The sequence below is a fragment of the Amphiura filiformis genome, chromosome 19 (assembly GCF_039555335.1).
Source record: "Amphiura filiformis chromosome 19, Afil_fr2py, whole genome shotgun sequence".
NCBI classification, from domain to species: domain Eukaryota; kingdom Metazoa; phylum Echinodermata; class Ophiuroidea; order Amphilepidida; family Amphiuridae; genus Amphiura; species Amphiura filiformis.
In genome coordinates this window covers 20,732,710-20,751,700 of record NC_092646.1, presented here as the reverse complement: position 1 = coordinate 20,751,700, position 18,991 = coordinate 20,732,710, and the positions used below count along the sequence as shown (strand labels likewise).

Genomic DNA, 18,991 nt, shown 5'->3' with positions numbered 1-18,991 from the left:
AATGATCCACCAATATATTTCCAAACACCTGTAGTATTATAGGTGACCAATATCAATAATTTACATCCCACGGCAACCCATATAGGCTAGCCTCGGTCCCAGCCGGTTTGTGTTCCTTCGTAGCTAAACAAACCAGTTTGTTAGTGACGAAGGGGCACAAACCGACTGGGACTGCGACTAACGGCAACCTTGTTTGTTTTACTACTGAAAAACAATAATATTCTGATAACTAACATAATTGAACAATATTTTGCTGATAACATCCAGTATCGAAGCGATAACTGTTGAATTACGCTAGTTTTCGTTCATAATTTTCTACCATGAACGCTAGACTGTGTGTGGTAGGCCTACTTTTGGTAACAACTCTTATTATTTTGACCAGCGCACAAAATGAGCCAACTTCAGCAGAACAAGAACCAGTTCCAGGTAAGAGATAGGCCTATCATAGCCTACTGTATGACTATCTATTTAATTATAGTATTTGTTTTTAAAATTTAATGACTAATTTTGCTTTATTAAATTTGACCCCATTTGGACCAGTTTAATTCATTTCAATCAATTCCACTATTTACAAACACCCGTTTTCATATAATTCTAAACATTGGCGTATGAAATCGAAACCTCTTATAGGGAACAAACCAAAAGTTCGATGACACCCTATAAACGAAAGTGCTTTCGTTATGGACCTCGGGCCTTTTACGAGCCTTTTAAACTCATTTTCGCTTTTACTCGGGACCCCTGAACCTGAAAAAGTCCGATTACAATAACTATCATGACTATACAGTTAAAATATCGGTCAAGGTTTCGGGTTGGAGTTTTCAACTCTCCTTACGAAAGCACATTTGGTTTGTTCCCTGTTCATTTGAACGACATTTTATTTATTGTTTACAGATCTTACGCCCGAAGATCGACTCGCTCTCCATGACAAGACTGTTGTGATAGTTGGAAAAGATAATGAAATGTAAGTCAAATTAACCCCATGAGATATGAAATGTAAGTCAAATTAACCCCATGAGAACTACCTGCCGATTGGCCAAAAAGAAGTTTTCATTATCAATTGGACCAATCAGCAACATTGTTAGAATAATTTCACTACACAAAAAAATTGGGGTGAATTATTTACAAAGCTTCATTCTGATTGGTGATTAAAGTGAAGATATCATGTAATTGACCAATCAGAGGCAATGTTAGATCGACAGGTAGTGCTAAGGGGGTTAACGAGAAACAATGGCTGCAAAATGAAATGGGGGGGGGGCAATTTGGCATCTATTGACCAACATATAGTATACGGTGTTTTGTGTATTCTGATGGGGATGCAATGCCCATGTTTAGGGAGGACAACTGCATCAACCATCAGTGGCGAAGCCAATGGGCAAAGGGTGTGAAGTCTTCCCTTCTTGTCGCCCGGATGCTAGCCGCTTTGATATTTTTGTATGCCTTTTTTTGTACTTTTTAGTCCATTTTTGATTACCTTTTCTTCACATTTGCCCCTGATGGCCCTGAAAGTTGTCTTTTTCCCCTCGTAGCATCTGAAAAAGTCCCCGGGGGGGGCACTCAACTTTGGAGGTGACGCGTATGTAGGGCTGTTAAGCGTCGCTGTCACCCAAAGACCCCATATTTTTGTAAGAACACATGCTCTGTCACCCGAAGACCCCTTATTTTTCCATTTGATCTGTCACCCAAAGACCCTTATTTTTTATTTTATTTGAACAGCAACTTTCATTTATCACTGATTTTGTTACTTATTTTGAAAAAACAAAGAAATTTGAAGCCATTTAGAACTCAAAATTCGTGTTTGATGTTTCTGTGGTGCTGTTTCGGCTCTCACCCAAAGGTTCCATTTCCAAAAAAGGTATTGTTCTCACCCAATGACCCCATATTCTTTACATTTTGCTCTCACCGAATGCCAAAAATCACGCTCTCACCCATTGACCCCATATTTTTTACATTTTGCTCTCACCGAATGCCCCTTAGTGCGAAAGTGCCAGCCCTACACCTATATCCATTTCATATTGAAGTGCCCCCCGGAAAAAGTCCTGGCTGCACCCACCATGCTCACCCTCTTAGACCGGGTCAATATTTGACAAAGTAGCGATAAATGTGAAAAATCATGAATTAAATGTTGTTAAATAATGTTAGACCCAACAAGTTTTCAAGTTCTACTTGACAAACCGGATGATAAACACTTAATTCTTTGCAAACTTGGTATTTCCCGTGATTTTTTAAATTAAAATCTATAGAACATCGGGTACCATAAACTTTTCTGAATCAATCAATTTATTGCAATAATCGTAATAAATCGTAGTATCAATACTGTCAATAATTCTTTACAGGACCTTTCATGTATGTACGTCATCCACCAGTGGAGCTCCTGCGCCCCTCCGCAGAACTTCCGGTAGTGGATGTTCTGCGCTCGGGGGCGCAGAGAATCCACTGTCGGAGTTGCTGCGCTCGGAAGTAAAATAATAGATTTTCGTATTATAATAACGGTGGATCATTGCTGCGCTCGGGCGCAGAACATCCACTGTCGGAGTTGATGCGCCCGGGCGCAGTCCCTTATACGTAACGGTGGATCATTGCTGCGCTCGGGCGCAGAACATCCACTGTCGGAGTTGATGCGCCCGGGCGCAGTCCCTTATACGTAACGGTGGATCATTGCTGCGCTCGGGCGCAGAGAATCCACTGTCGGAGTTGCTGCGCTCGGAAGTAAAATAATAGATTTTCGTATTATAATAACGGTGGATCATTTTTGCGCTCGGGCGCAGAACATCCACGGTCGGAGTTCATGCGCCCGGGCGCAGTCCCTTATATGTAACGGTGGATCATTGCTGCGCTCGGGCGCAGAACATCCACTGTTGGAGTAACTGCGCTCGGAAGCAATATAATACATTTTCTTATTATAGGGCCTAATACTGGTGGATCATTTCTGCGCTCGGGGGCGCAGAACATCCACGGTCGGAGTAAATTATTTTCTTATTTTATTAATAAAAGTTCTGCGGAGGGGCGCAGGAGCTCCACTGGTGGATGACGTACATAACTCGACCTTTGGACTAGGCCTATGCTTTGCTTGAAAATAGGTACATTTGCTTGGATCATATCATATTGGACACGTTATGTACAGACCTCAAAAGCATTAACAACATTATGCCTTATATGATAGAAAATTCAACTAGAGCTAGTGTGGCTCACGAGCCACGAATATCAGGCGGTGACCTTTAATTTACCTCATTTAACCTTTGACCGTGGGTAAACTCAGGTTGACTAATCATACTCTCTCAACTCAAGGATAATTTGCATCACATTTTAGCCCAATCGGACCTTCTTTAACATTTGACCTCATTTGACCTTTCCTGACCAGTGACCTCGGATGACCTTTACTCCCAGGTGTTAGGGATCATTTTCCGCAAGTTACAGCCTGATTGGAGCAACTTTGAATTTGAATTGACCTTTGACCTTGGATGACCTTTAGGGTTTCCCCAAGTTACAGCCCGATCAGAGCAACTTACATTTTGTCCTGACCTTTGACCTCAGATGACCGTTACGGTTTCATACTCACGGATCATTTTCTGCAAGTTACAGCCCGATCAGAGCAACTCCAAATTTGACCTGAACTTTGACCTTGGATGACCTTTACGGTTTCATACTTCCGAAGTGTCAGGGATCATTTTCTGCAGGTTCGATCGGAACAATTTTATATTTGACCTGACCTTTGACCTCAGATGACCGATTCATACTCCTGAAGTGTGAGGGATCATTTCTCCGAGTTGCACTTCAATCAGAACAATTTTAAATTTGACCTGACTTTTGACCTCAGATGACCTTTGACCTCAGATGACCTTTGCAGTTTCATACTCCTGAAATGTCAGGGATCATATCATTTCTCTGAGTTGCACTTCAATCGGAGCAATTTTAAATTTGACCTGACCTTTGACCTTGGATGACCTTTGCAGTTTCATACTCCTGAAGTGTCAGGGATCATTTCTCCGAGTTGTACTTCAATCAGAACAATTTTAAATTTGACCTGACCTTTGACCTCAAATGACCTTTGCAGTTTATACTCCTGAAGTGTCAGGGATCATATCATTTCCCCGAGTTGCACTTCAATCGGAGCAACTTTAAATTTGATCTGACCTTTGACCTCAGATGACCTTTGCAGTTTTATAGTTGCGGAAGTGTCAGGGATTGTTTTCCTTGAGTTACAGCATGATCAGATCAATATTAAGTTTGACCTGACCTTTGACCTTGGATGACCTTTGCAGTTTCATACTTGTCAAGTGTCAGGGATCATTTCCCCTGAGTTATAGTCCTCTTGCTCTATGAAAAAGGGGTGTTTATCCAGGACCAATTACTAGTAATACCCCCTTTAGTCAAATTCACTCCCAGCTGGACAAGCCCACCCCAATGATAAACCACAGTAGACACGCCAAAAGATAGAAAATTGTTATGTAATAATGGTATTATGGAATCTGCTGGCACACTTTTCACACCATGTTGATTGCTATATAATAGGGCATCAGCAGGGGAAGGATAGATAAGTGGTTTCGATAGTAATTCCTTTTTTCGTAGAGCAACCAGAGTATACATCCCAATCGGAGCAACTTTAAATTTGACCTGACCTTTTACCTTAGATGACCTTTGTGGTTTTATACTCCCCGAGTGTCAGGGATCATTTTTCCCAAGTTACACCCCAAATGTCGCGGATTGTTGTCCCGCAGTTACAGCCCCATCGGAGCAACTTTAAATTTGACCTGACCTTTGAGCTCACATGACCTTTGTGGTTTCATATTACCCAAGTGTCAGGGATCATTTTCTCCAAATATAGCCCAATCGGAGCAACTTTAAATTGGACCTGACCTTTGACCTCAGATGACCTTTACCGTTTCATACTCCCCAATTGCCGGGGATTGTTTCCTAGAGTTACAGCCTCATCGGAGCAGCTTTAACATTTGACCTTTGACCTTGGATGACCTCAGATGATGTTTCATGATCCCCTTATATCAAGGATTATTTGTACTAAGTTTTAGCTTAATCGGACATATTTCACAATTTTGGTAGAAACTATAGCATCTAAATTGTAGCCTTAGTGTGTATGTATTGATTTTCATAAATACATCATGGGAAGGAATAACATTTGACCACCAAACCGCCACCGCACAAGTATTCACCATTATTGCGCAATCAGAGGCAACTATGTAGCATTTACCACATACCCTTAGTGTGTATTTTCATAAATGCATCATGGGACACCATAATTTCCTGTGATCTAAATACTATTTAACTAACCACAAAATGGGCTATTCCACTGGGCGATCTTAGACATGTCCAGTTTGGTCATTACTGTGGTTAAGATACTGTTTTAATAATACTTCGGGAATTTCACTATTTACTTCACTTTCTTGGAAACAATATGCTTGTTATCAAAATAGCAGACAAGCTGTCTCCCGGAACAAGTTATCTGCCAAATTGCTGCCTCTAATGATAGCTGCTTCATTACATTTTACGCAAATATTCACGCAAAATGACTCCTATTAAGCCTTACATGAACTTTGACCCCAATCTGTGGTACAACTTATTTGAAGCTTGGGTCAGCGGTTCTTCAGATCACGTTTGGTGGTCATAACATGCAGTTTAAAGTAGGAGTAGCATTTTTTATATTTTCACAAAATGACCCTTACGTGACCTTTGACCACTATCTGTGTAGAAGTTATTAGTGGATTAAGTAGTTTAGTGCCAAAATATTAACAGTTTTGAATAAAATGGGTTTAAATTTATGAATTGTTTCTATTGACCACAAACTTAGTTATTTTGGTATAAAACTTGCTGTAATGAACAGGCGGCGGATGACATGATCGAGCCGGCAACTTGTGAAACCGCCCGGTCGTATGGCATTTTCCAATATAGTCGGTTAGTTTTGTGGGGTTCATTATCGACCCCCAACGGTTTTAGCTTGTATTTATATTATTTATCAACATAGGCCTATTTGTTTGTGATATTTCAAGCGTTTTAAAAAATTTACTGAATTTAGAGAATGCAATGCGGCCACCACCTGGTAATGAATTGATATGGATATTGTACTTAATTTAGCTATCAATCAACGATTTGTCATTTATTGATTTTCTATAATCAATAATCAGTATTTTGTACTTGACTACTTTTTCTACTAAAACCATGGGTCAGATTTAAACAATTGCATTTTTCACAAAATTCAAAGCTAATAATAGTTAAAAGTATACATTTTTAAAATGCCCATATTGAGAGGAACAATTTGGTGTATCATTTATGCAATCAGATGTTGTTGAAAATTTGACCTCGTTTGACTTTTGATTGACCTTGAACTGCTAAACTAAGCACGTTAGATATGGCAAACTGTATATTTTTGTAATCCTTGTACCCTATCGAATAATTTGGAACCAATTTGAAACAAATCGGACCACTTTGAAATTTTGACCCCACTTGACCCCTCACGTGACCCCTACTTTTCAGGAAAAAAATGTTTGACCCCCAGTGACTTATAATCTGCCAATAACTCAATTTCGTCAAAATGGCACTTGATTATTTTATCTATACTTGGGTCTTCTATTGGTCGAACTATGAGTTTTAAAATATTGGACGAGACGTAGTCAAGTCCAATATTTTAAAACTCATAGCGAGACCAATAAATATTGGGCGTAAAGCATCCAATTTTATCAATATTATGTTTTGGATCCAATACTTTCACACACTTGGATCCATCAAAATATAATAATAATGGTCGAAATTGGTGCAAGCGTCTGGCACCATAGCGTTTTTCGGTTCTACTAAAGAAGAAAGAAGAAGATTTAGGATAAATCCGCCTGATATAATCAAGCACAAATCACGTGGTTTTATTTGAAACAAACTCATATTGACCATATAAAACGAATTAATACAGCCGTTTCTCAGCACGTGATATTGAAAATTCCCGGGCGCCGAAATTGTCCAATGCAATGACGTCCTAGTAATACATCTTTTCAAGCAAAACTTAGTCTAAAGGTCGTTTTAATAATTATTGACAGTATTGATATACTACGATTTATTACGATTATTGCACTAAATGGATTGATTCAGAAAAGTTTATATTACCCGACGTTCTACAGCTTTTATTAAAAAATCACGGGAAATACCAAGTTTGTAAAGAATTAACATATTAAGTGTTCATCATCAGGTTTGTCAAGGGGAACTTGAAAACTTGTTGGGTCTAACATTATTTAACAACATTTAATTCATGATTTTTCACATTTTTCGCTATTATGAAATATTGACCCAGTCTAAGAGGGGGAGCATGGCAGGTGCAGCCAGAACTTTTTCAGATGCTATATACGGGGAACAAGACAACTTTCAGGGGCAAATGTGAAGAAAAGGTCAAAAACGGACACAAAAAAAGGCATACAAAAATATCAAAGCGGCTAGCATCCGGGGCGACAAGAAGGAAGACTTCACACGCTTTGCCCATTGGCTACGCCACTGATGGGTGATGCAATTTCGCACTTATACTGGGTCGTCAATGGTCGATATCCTCGACTATAGTTGATAAAGCATAAAATGTAACTTTTGTAACAACCATCCCCGGTCTCCCATATATTCCAGAAAAAAATGTACTCCCCCTTCCAGAGGATTTTGAAATTTTTATAGCTTTTTTGTCTGGAATTCCAGACTTTTCAGCCCACCAACTCTTGTTTCATGCAGGAATAACTGCTTTATATAGGCGAAAAAAGTAAAGTTGATATTATTTTTACTGCGTAAGAAATCGAAAAATCATTGTTGATAGGATAAAAATTAGTTATCTCTTTTGCCTTTATTTGCATTTTCTTAATTTTATACATACACGGTTACATAGAGACTAGACTTTACGGTGCTCGGCTACGTTTTAATCAATATATCGGAATCATTAGCCTTGGAAGAGTCCAATAACAATATGTAATCAATTAAAATTATTAGCAATGTATATTTTTTTTCCTTTGATTTATTATTACATGTTGCGTAAAGCTGTAAGCCCATCACTATCCACTGCACTATCAGCACAACAATTTAGTAATTATGAAACCAAGGTTTCTATAATTCCAGGAAAAAGAACAAAAAATGTATAACCAACCTGTGAAATAATAAACCACTTTCTTGCAGTCCCGGGTGCAGTCCGAATACTATTGACTTCTTATAGACGTCTCAAAATAATTAACTAGCCCCCTTAAATAATGACCATTATTCAAAAACGGCCTATTGTATTACAAATCTGTAAAATGCGTTGGAAGCAGAATTGACACGATAGCCCAGAAAAAACAACAAAACACCATTCAATTTAATATAGTGAGGTCCAGATTACAACAATACAAAAACACTCATTATATCATTACACACATTGACGTTTTTAGTTGTAAATTCATGTGAATGGTTTTTACAAGTGTCTCTTGTTACTGTTGTTATAATATTCACTTTCATATTAGTTAATATCGGGTGTGGCTTTATTCTGCTTGAATAACTGACAATTGATATTGACTGGGAATGTCGGGAAAATGATTTTCCCGACATTTTGACCCCCAAATGCATGAAACAAAACGAACATTCCCATGAGAGCTGAGCAGATTTCCTTCCATTATACAGAATACAATTCAATATTTTTAATAAATACTGCAACTTTCAAATCTTGGGTTACATTGATTTAAATGTACACTGTGACGTCAATATTTAGACAATTGCTACAAATGAGGTGCCCGTTTTTGAATAATGACCATTATTTAAGGGGGGGGGGGGGAGTTACATTTTTGAGATGTTTAAATATCCATAAAGTGCTGACAGTGCAGTGGATAGTGGGTAGTTTGTAATTTGACCCATTTCTCTTTCAGAAATGTGCCTGTGAAAAGCAAGAAAGAAAAGAAGAAAAACACCTGAGACACGACAGTGCCTGAAATGGTTATTACAAAATCATCAGAACTATTTTTATCATCAGAACTGTTTTTGAAGACTATTTCACCGTTGCTTTCTTTTTTGCGGCTGATATTTAGTAATGTCTAATGACAAAAAGAAGACTGGTCCAATTTTTATATTTTAATTAGACGTAAAATAACCACATCTCATATTATATTAGCGCATGAACCGAAGTCTGCGCCCGGGGAGTCTGCGGCACGCAAGCGCAGGTGCGTAGCAAGCGGGAGGACAGGGTGGACGACGTCCATGGGCCCCGGGAGGTCAGGGGCCCCGAGTACAAAAGCGAAAATGAAATAAGGGCTGATAATGGAGAGCAGGACCAGATTTACCATTGGGCCAGATGGGCCCGGGTCAAGGGCCCCAACATTGCCCTATGCATCATTCTTTTAACTGCAACAACAGCAGCGCTTCGCGCACATTCAAATAGCAAAACCCATGTTGATCTGGAGCTAAAATAGTCTGAAATTAAATTTTTTCGTGTGCTTTGCGCAACATCGGAACGAAATATGTTACTCCCCCTCTATATTATGTAAACCAAAACTTGGCCACTGACTTGAGTGCACATGCCTTCCTCAGCACGTGAGCCCGGAGCCTCCGAATTTTGGCCTGGCCCAGGCCCCCATAAGGTAAATCCCGCCTTGGTTAAAAGGGCCCGTACTGCTCCTTGTCCATGGGCCCCCTGATGCTCTTGCTACGCCCCTGCCGCAAGCGAGTGTTTTCTCAATCCAGGCTATAAGTCATGCGCCAGGGATATTTTTAAGACTTTATTTTTTTTTTTTGGGGGGTGTATATCTTCAATACGAAAGGTCAAAATATTCAAATGATGGACGACTTTTCCTCTCAGCTTCATAATTATACTTAAATACATATCAAGCTATATCATTAGATTTATAAAGTTTGTTTTGTGGACGATTAAATATCAATCGTATAAAGTAATCAATCAAATATTGCAATCAGAAACTTTCATACCGAGCCATTTCCATTTTAAAATGAACTGTTCTTGGGCAATTTGTTGACATAAAGAAGATAAATTAAGCATAAATATGTTTTCAGCTTTTATTTGAAAAATTTGTAATCATGGTAATTAAAGCAATAAAAGTTATATTGTTTAAAAAAATACTGAATTATGTAAGCTGTATTATTTAATTGGCTGTATTAATTGCGAAGAGGCAGGGCAATATAAATTGCAATAAAATTGTATTCTGAATGTGAGAAATGAATTTGGAGAAAACCTTCTGTTAATAAAATACTATGCTGAGCCTCCAGCCTGGATGGCTCACGCTCCAGTAATTTCAGATGATTGAGCTCAGTAATACATCAAAGAATGTCTTCCAATTCATGAAAACAAATAGATAATCAGCTTATCGGATTAAAAGCTTAGAGGAAGGTCTTGCTGCTCAGCGAGTGTTTGTAATTATCAGAAGGTTTTCTCCAAATTCATTCTCTAATAGAATACAATTGAATGGCTGTTGGATTAACGGGTTTTGAGAGCGCTGTTGAGAATATGGAAATTATTTCTGGAATAACAAAATTTCCTAGTGTGTTTTTAAGTTACATTGAGCGTCGGGATTGAGCCATACCCAGCATTTAAACATTTTCTGTAAAACGTTGTGTGTTTGCTGGGGTGCCACCACTGGAAGTACTGCTACGGCGCATTCGGTATGTTGTTAACGTCAGCAAATGTGGTGTAAAAAAAACAAAAATTTGCAGTCAAAATGTCACTTAGATTTTTTAATTATTTTGAATTTTGGCGCACTGAAAGCAGAGATTATAGATTCATTGGTGCAAAAAGATGCATATTTAGACCATGCACCAGATACAGCTTTTACAAGTGTGAAAGTCTTACCGTTTTAAAATTTAAGGACGTTTTGTGCATAATTTTGACATTTTTTTACTAAAACGTCGATTTCTCAGAGTTCACTTTTGAGAATATTGCGCGATTTTTGTGACAAGATACCTCGAAAAATAGGCAAGCAAAGGGTAAACTTTTTGCACTATCCTTTAGAGTACATCAAAGTCTAGGGAAGGTTTTTTCATTTTTTCAAAATATTTGTTTTAAACAAAAATATATACACCATTATGTGCAATTTTTAGCTTAATAGAGTGACAAAATGGCTTTTTTCCACATGTTTTTTTCAATATTTTGAAAAAAGAGACGAATTTCAAAAAAAAATAAAAAAACCTTCCCTAAGTTCATGTCTCTTCTTCATGAAAAGCTCACTAAATTTTTTTTACTCCGAACGGATTTTTTTCCAAGTTGTCACAAAAAAATTGGGTTAAAAAAGTGAATTTTTTGTGATTTTTTTCAAAAACTTGAGATTTTTGAACAAATCTGACGTCACCATGGGATTCCTTGACTCATTTCCTTTCCAAAAATGTATAGTTTTATATACTTTGGTCATACAATTCAGAAATAATGAAGCTCGAAAAGGTCCATGTTCTCTCCCATTACTCTGCCCTTAAATTGTAAACAAAGGTAAATACTATTGAAATTAAATTACCGAAGGCACGTCACAAAATTTCTCTAAAAACGTACGAGCTTCAAATAATTATGTGTTTTCTATAAAAGGTACATAGGCCAACTAGAAAAGAAATGTATTTTCAATCGATCCTTACACATTAAGGGGTACTACACCCATTGATTTTTTTGTTTGCATTTTTTGCATTTTGTGAAGAAACAAAAATGACAAAGTGGTATGCAAAATGAAGGGGCAAATCTTCTCGTTTTATTGGTGGCATCGGTATCAACGTAGCTTACATGCTTTTAAAAGTAGAAGCCAAATGGTGGTACATCACTGATGATTTAAATTCACTTCATTTTGGAAAGCTTACTATCAACGGATTTCGTTATAATTTTGGATATGTGTTGCTAACACATTAGGGAAATAAAGTTGATATGTAAAATGGGAATAAGTGGTTCCTGATTTCTTTTATGACTTCATGAATTTGGTGCTCCACAACTATCAAAAAGGAACTGGTTAAAATGCTTCTATTTTCAATGTTGAGCTATATTTTGTATTTTTAACTTGCGACATTATTTCACTGAAACTTAATTAAGCCACAGGTAACAGGTTACCACGACCATACTACATCAATGTTGAACAAATTGTATTTCTTGTCACCTATACCACCATATTGGGTAGTTTTCCGTAAGCTTAACTTTTCTGATTTTGGTAACTATTTGTGACCCGGCAGCACAAATTGATTTTTATTGCCAACAATGTGGAAAAAGAAACACATGTAAAAACGTAAAAAGCTATAATTTTGTTAATTGAAGGAGCAAAGTTTAACAAACCATAACCCCGCTTCTGGATATCGTTTGAAGTCAAATGATATACCATTTTTAAGTTTATGATGTTTATTTTTTAAACACGAAATAAAACAAAATTGACCAGGGAGGAATTTACGGCTCATTCGCCGTGGACGGTCACATTTTATATATTTATTTGTGAAATCCATCTCAACTAGGCATTCTAAATTGTACTCACCATTTACATCCCAAAGTATATTAGTATATCCACCTTGCACTTCTCGATATATATCCAGTTAAAGACAGAATATCAAAATTATGCCTCATTATGCAGTGATGTATCGTTCGAGTCCGGACTCGGACTCGAGTCCGGACTCGAGTCCACTTTTTGTTGGACTCGGACTTGGCTCGGACTCGGACACAAAAAGACTCGGCTCGGCTCGGACTCGGACACAAAAGGACTCGGACTCGAAGCCGAGTCCGGTCCGAGTCCAGTCAATTTATAAATCCTTGTAAAATGTGAAATGCTTATCTAAAATGTCAAAATAGATCTCAAATTTGTTGACTTTACTTATTTGGCCATTTTCCTAATTAATTGGGGCTGACATTTAGTAGTGATATAGCATTCAAGTTGTTATTTATTTCAAAACATGAAACATCAATTGGATCTCAAATTTGATCTAAAATTTTTAGACTTTTAATTAATTGTCAATTTTCCAAATAAGTGGAGCCTTTCATGCACATCCACACATCCCTGGCACACACCAGATTATCCATTAGCTTAATATAATTATTATCATTAATTATGCACATCAGGATAATTATATCCAAGATTTGTTAATACTTTGCCTATAAGTTCCTCTCAGTGTTTACAGATGTGGTAAAGAACTCTCTATTCATGTGACTATACATGTGCATGGCGGAAAGTGTTCACTGCTCACACCAGTCACATTATAGTTCTTCATGTGTGCACTTTATTAGGGTGGGGAATATTAAAATGATGAACAAAAGCTATGAACATGATAACTTGAAATTCACCTCAAAAGACAATTTCTTGAAATGTTTTTCCAGTTTGCTGACTTATTTTCTGTATCAGTCAGAGTGTGAACATGGTGAATGCAACATGTAGTATTGTAATACATGCATCAAGTCAAGTGTGTACATGTAGGGCCTACATCAGGCTGGAGGCTGTCACAGTGTAAGCTTATCATGATGCAGTCATGTCTACAGTAGAATTCATCTCGACCTTTGCAGGACTTAACCCCATTAAAAGCTATTAAACCAAGATAACACTCATTGAAACAGCTCAACTGATTAAATCGGATCTTCTCTGGTTGTGCACAAGTGACTGTTTTCATGTGCGATATCGCAATAAAGCTGGTATTCATAGCTTCAGTTGGGTAACCGATTATAAAGGAAACGAAAGGAAACAATGTTATGTGTGGCTTTGTTCACGAAATCAGACAATGTCGTGCTTTTTGTAAACCAGCATTCTTGAAAATGAGCAACATAATGATTTTTGACTTAACACGGTTTAGATATAATTTCTTCATATTTTTGGTGTTATCTGTCGTTTACATGTCCTTCCTAAAACACAAAAGTACGACCCTCTCCAAACACCTAAATTAGCTAAAAATTTAGGACATGTTACAAAACTTTATTTTCTAGAACCTATTTAGAATAATTTAAATGTAGCTTTTACCGGTTTTTTTTGTGGCATCCTTCAGAAGTGAGCGGTCCGATACCAATATTTTCGGTCAAATCTCCATTCAAATAACATGGGGAGTTGGCTAGCTATGCCTTGCCCTCACTCATATTTTACAAAAGTACGACCATTTCTGAACATCTAACCTAGCTGTAATTTTAGGTCATGTTAGAGAAATATATTTGCTAGAAGTTTTGGAGAATAAATAAAATATTGGCTGGTTATTTTTCACACAGTGATGTTAACTAGGCAAGTGTCCATTCTCCCAACATACATCATTTGTAGGGGTCACGCGTCAATGGTGAGAGCACTGTGTATTGTGTATAGGAAAACGGACAGTAACTGCAGTATGTGTAGGTAACACTGTACATAGCATACACATTTTGTGTAGCCAGGGCCATATTTACCTTTTTCATGGCCCTGGGCCAGGCTAAAATTTAGGGCACTTGCTATCTGGCTCAATGTGCTACTTTCCACCCATCCCCATCCCATGTAACATAGATTTGCTTTGATTATGATCATAGGACTCACAGTGCAGTGGGATTCATGAGTGGGAAGTGAGAGTAGATCTACTCTAGCTCTTACTTTCCTGCATGCATTTAGCCATGTACTGTATCATCGGGTACCCGTACCCGTACCCTGGGCCATGAGTACGGGTACGGGTCCATGGGTACGGGTATGGGTCCCAGTCCATGAGTACGAGTACGGGTCCGAAGTCAAAATAAGGCATGAGTACGGGTACGGGTATGGAGCCATGGGTACGGGTACGGAAATTGGGACTCGAGTACGGGTACGGGTACTACAAGTCTGCACTATACTCACTGCACATTGTGTGGGACAATTTTGACAAGATGTTTAGAATTAAAGAATTTCTGTTAGTATTATTATTATGATGATGATGACAACGATGATGATGATGATGATAATGATGATGATGTTATTTTTCTATAATGTATTTGAATACATTGCAATTCATTTACATGCTGTACACAGCCTAGTGACACTTCTCTAGTCCCTTGGTGCAAGTTCCCTGTGAGTTTACATACATGTAGCAGGGGCGGATCCAGGAATTTTCAATAGAGGGGGCGCCGAGCCAACATCGCCGCCGCCACGGCTCGGCGCCCACACAAAGTTAGGCGCCGCTCTGCAAAAATACACAGAGTCAGGCGCCGATCTGCAAAAATAGAGGGGGCGCGCGCCGGGTGCGCCCCCCTCTAAATCCGCCACTGTGTAGTGTGCCACACACACACACAAAATACCATCACATGGCTGCTGTCTGATACAGGTGGTCTGATACATGTAGTTTTTACCTTCAGGAGTTACCATGGTTACCTGTTCATGGGTACATGTATGGGTTCTTGAAGGGGTGTGTGTACAGTTGGTTGGTTGAGTTGGGTTGAATCTTTGAAATGTTAACTTTGTGGATGGGGTGGGGTTTGGTAGGGTGGGTGGGTGTGTATAGGGAGAGTGGTGTGTGGTGTAGTGTAGTGAGTGTCCTTTGGCCAATGACCTTCTTTTTCTACAATTTTATCATCATTATGCAGAAACTTTGAAATATTCTTTTTTTTTTCAGCAAATTTGAATTGTAAATTTTCAAATTAGAAACAAAATATATAATTTTGCTCCACTTTTTGAAAATAATGACCCATTTTTTCAAAATGTTATACCAAATGACCCCCTTCTTTCAAAATTTTATACCCAATTATCCTTTTTCATTTTGTTATACCAAATGACCCATTTTTATACAAATAGGCTCCTACTATGCAATGCCAGTAGGCAGATACCAGTGTCACATTAAAGTTGAATGACCTCCCCCCCCCCCACCACCTCCGGGCATGGACTTCGCTGAGTCCGGACTCAAGCCGGACTTGGGTCTTATTTTTGTTGGACTCGGACTTGGCTCGGACTCGGCACCCCCGGACTTGGACTCGAGTCCGGACTCGGACACAAAAAGACTCGGACTTGGCTCGGACTCGGCTCGGACTCGGATACAAATGGACTCGGCTCGGCTCGGACTCGGACAAGCTGGACTCGGGTACAAGTCTGTCATTATGATATCACAGACTCTCACATGTGTATTCAAAATTGATGCTTAAATTTGACCTGAACCAATTGACCTATAACCTGACATACGGTGACCTAATAGCCTTTTCTTCTCTCCTAACAACACATTAAGTATTAAATTGACTAATGACTATGCATCCATTGTGTAAGTGTTTATTTAATTTATTCAGTGTTATATATTTTGCATGCACCACTAGATTTTCTATAGAGAGTATAACAAAGGATTTAATGTATTCTATTCATGTACCCTACTTGAACATGTTGAATAGAATAAATTATGGTTTGTTATGAAACACGCATCTGAGTTACTATAGGATACAGTAAACAAAAAATATATAGGGCTAAAATGACTTACTAAAATAGTTTAAAAACACTTTGTATGTAGATATATTTTATAAGTTCAAGACATGAGGTGATGATTTTGAACATATTTATGTACTTCATAAATCATACTGATGAAAATCAGGGTATTATTCCCCCTTAACGTATTCACCCGCTTATTACCAGGGTGCATCGATTTTCGCGGCGTACCGCGATTTATTTCCTTTTGCTCCGCGAAATCCGAGGGTTTTTTTCGCGCAAGTCATTATGAAATGTAAACGAAAACGGCCTTTTTTAAATGTCAACCTATTTTGAAGCGTCACAGTCATGTCAATCATTTGATCTTTCTGTCTCGTGCCAGTGTTGCTTACTTTCGCGTAATTTATCATCATGCGAAATGTTTGTTTTTACGCGTGTGAAAAAACTTTGAGGCATATAATTGTGTTCGGGAAGTACACAAGTGCATATAATACTAGATGGGGATGTAAAATAGTAAGGGTGAGAATAAGATTTGAAAGTGCTATCTTTCACTTTGAAGCATGGGAATCATTTAAAAGTAAAGTATGCAACCTTGTCAATGTTGGGACCTTAGATTATTAATACACAGATTGGAAATTTCCATGCCTGTGCCCTCTAAGCGTAGTCGAATTCAGCTGACGCCGGTACAGCGTACAGACCTGGCGACATCGCTTATCTTACGCGAGAAGTTTCTTTTGTGTACGCTCGCGCTGTTTGCGCTATTTTGAGTTTGCTCACGCGGTACCTGACCTGACTTAGCGTCGACCCCTGAGGCATGGTTGGGATACTCCTGATAGAGGGCGCTTTTCAATATGCCTAAAAATCCAGGCGGCATAGGACACGCAACACGGACGTACGAGGCTGGCGAAGATACAGGGCTGACAGCCCCATTCACAATACACGGTTAGCGATTATAAATGGACAATTAACATACTTGCAGTGGGGTACTTTGCAGAACCCCAACGGTTTTAGAGTAAGATAATTTTGCTTTGACACCACATAACAAATTTAGAATTGTTTGTGAAGATTTCATGATTATGTGTTAATCCAATGGCGACGTCAAAATAGCGATATCGCATCCACCATCATCTGTAAAAATCAGGGGGGGGGGGACGGAGGATTTCTTGATGACTGGCAACCCTTTATTTATTCCCTGGTCCTAATCGATAATCGTGATCAGATTTTGCCAGGCCGGTCTGGATCGGAAAAACTCTGGTAAAAACGCCGCCATTTTGTCGTCGGAAAACACAGTTTTTAAATTCCAAAAAAAGTCAACATTGCCTGATGTTCATGACTTAAAACTTCGTATATGTAAAGATTTTCGGACATAGATCAAAATGGGCACACCGCAACTCTTTGATTTTGAGAGATTTTGCCCATAAAAGGTCGTCAAATCACTGCAGAAAGCGAACCGGCAACTGACAATTTTCGTATACAATTCAATGACATGCAAGTACATGACTGTCGAGCTCACATGTAAAACATTGTTATTGGCAATCATTGCGTGAATTGCAATGGCGACTTTACGGTTTACGCCGGGGGTTTACGTTTACGTCGATACTCAGCAGGATCCTTTCAGGACGTAATGCCGGCCAAGGGTGCAGAAATGTACCCATTATTTATGCCATGCATGCATGGATTGTGTGTATAGTTAGTTGAGATAACTGCAAGAGTTCCAGATACTCATACACTGATCATGCTAATCAGACATGTCCATGTGTCAGAAGAAGACCAGGAAGAAGACTCTACGGCATGATCCCCGGCCATTCCAGGATGCCGATCGATGGCTGCATTTGAAATGGCTTAAAAATCAGCATACATGGCCATCATGAGACATGATCATGGCGGCATGGGCTGATCATGATGACAGTACTTCTGACATGAATGTTCGGTAAGTAAAGTAGCTATACAATGAATAATATACCTATAATGGGATTCCGTCATTCGACTAAAATAAACCATGAAACGGGAGATTGCTTGCATGCTTGGCATGGGTACGCAACTACGCACGCACATGCGTTTGCAACTGTTTTATGGGTACAGTACACGTGCGCATGTGTTTGCAAGTGTTAATATGGGTACGCACACACGTGTGCGTTTATTGGTATGCACACAAGTGTTAATAAACGCAATTGTTTATGGGTACGCACATGCGTTTGCAAGTGTTTATGGCCGTACTAGTCTACGCATGTGACGCATACAGTTCAAATGAGAAGTCACTGCCTGCAGCCCATAAATCGTGGCTCTTGAGCCACAGTACATAGTGGTGTGTTGAAGACTGATTTGAACTAAAGTGAAGTATTTCTCTAGCATGCCATAGCATGTTAGACTTGCCTTAACTTTGCTTTGCATTCGGGCTAGCATATCGCTTGCAGTGAGTAGCACTAGCATAACAAGTTGCGTGCGCGCGGGTACCCGCAAATACTTGCGTACATGCGTACCTGCAAAGTGGAGTCACTTGTGTGTGCGTAGTCAACAAACACTTGCGCATGCACATGCGTACACAAAATGTGTGCTTACCCATAAATATGTGCGCGTGCATACCCATATTCACTTGCGCGCATATATCCGTAAACACTTGAGTGTAGGCCTATGTACCCATTAACACTTAGTTTAGAGATTAATGACTGCATATCAGTTGTTTTGAGGGTATTGTGAAATATCTAAACATTGTGCTTTGGAACCGTGCCCCG

General features: G+C 38.9%; 1 long non-coding RNA gene across 1 annotated transcript; it reads left to right on the top strand.

The window, feature by feature from the left end:
* Positions 1-222: 222 nt before the first annotated feature.
* LOC140140287 (uncharacterized) lies at positions 223-9,270 on the top strand. Its single transcript, XR_011857237.1, has 3 exons — positions 223-426; positions 892-961; positions 8,859-9,270. It is a non-coding gene; the product is annotated as an uncharacterized lncRNA (long non-coding RNA).
* The last annotated feature ends 9,721 nt before the right edge of the window (positions 9,271-18,991 follow it).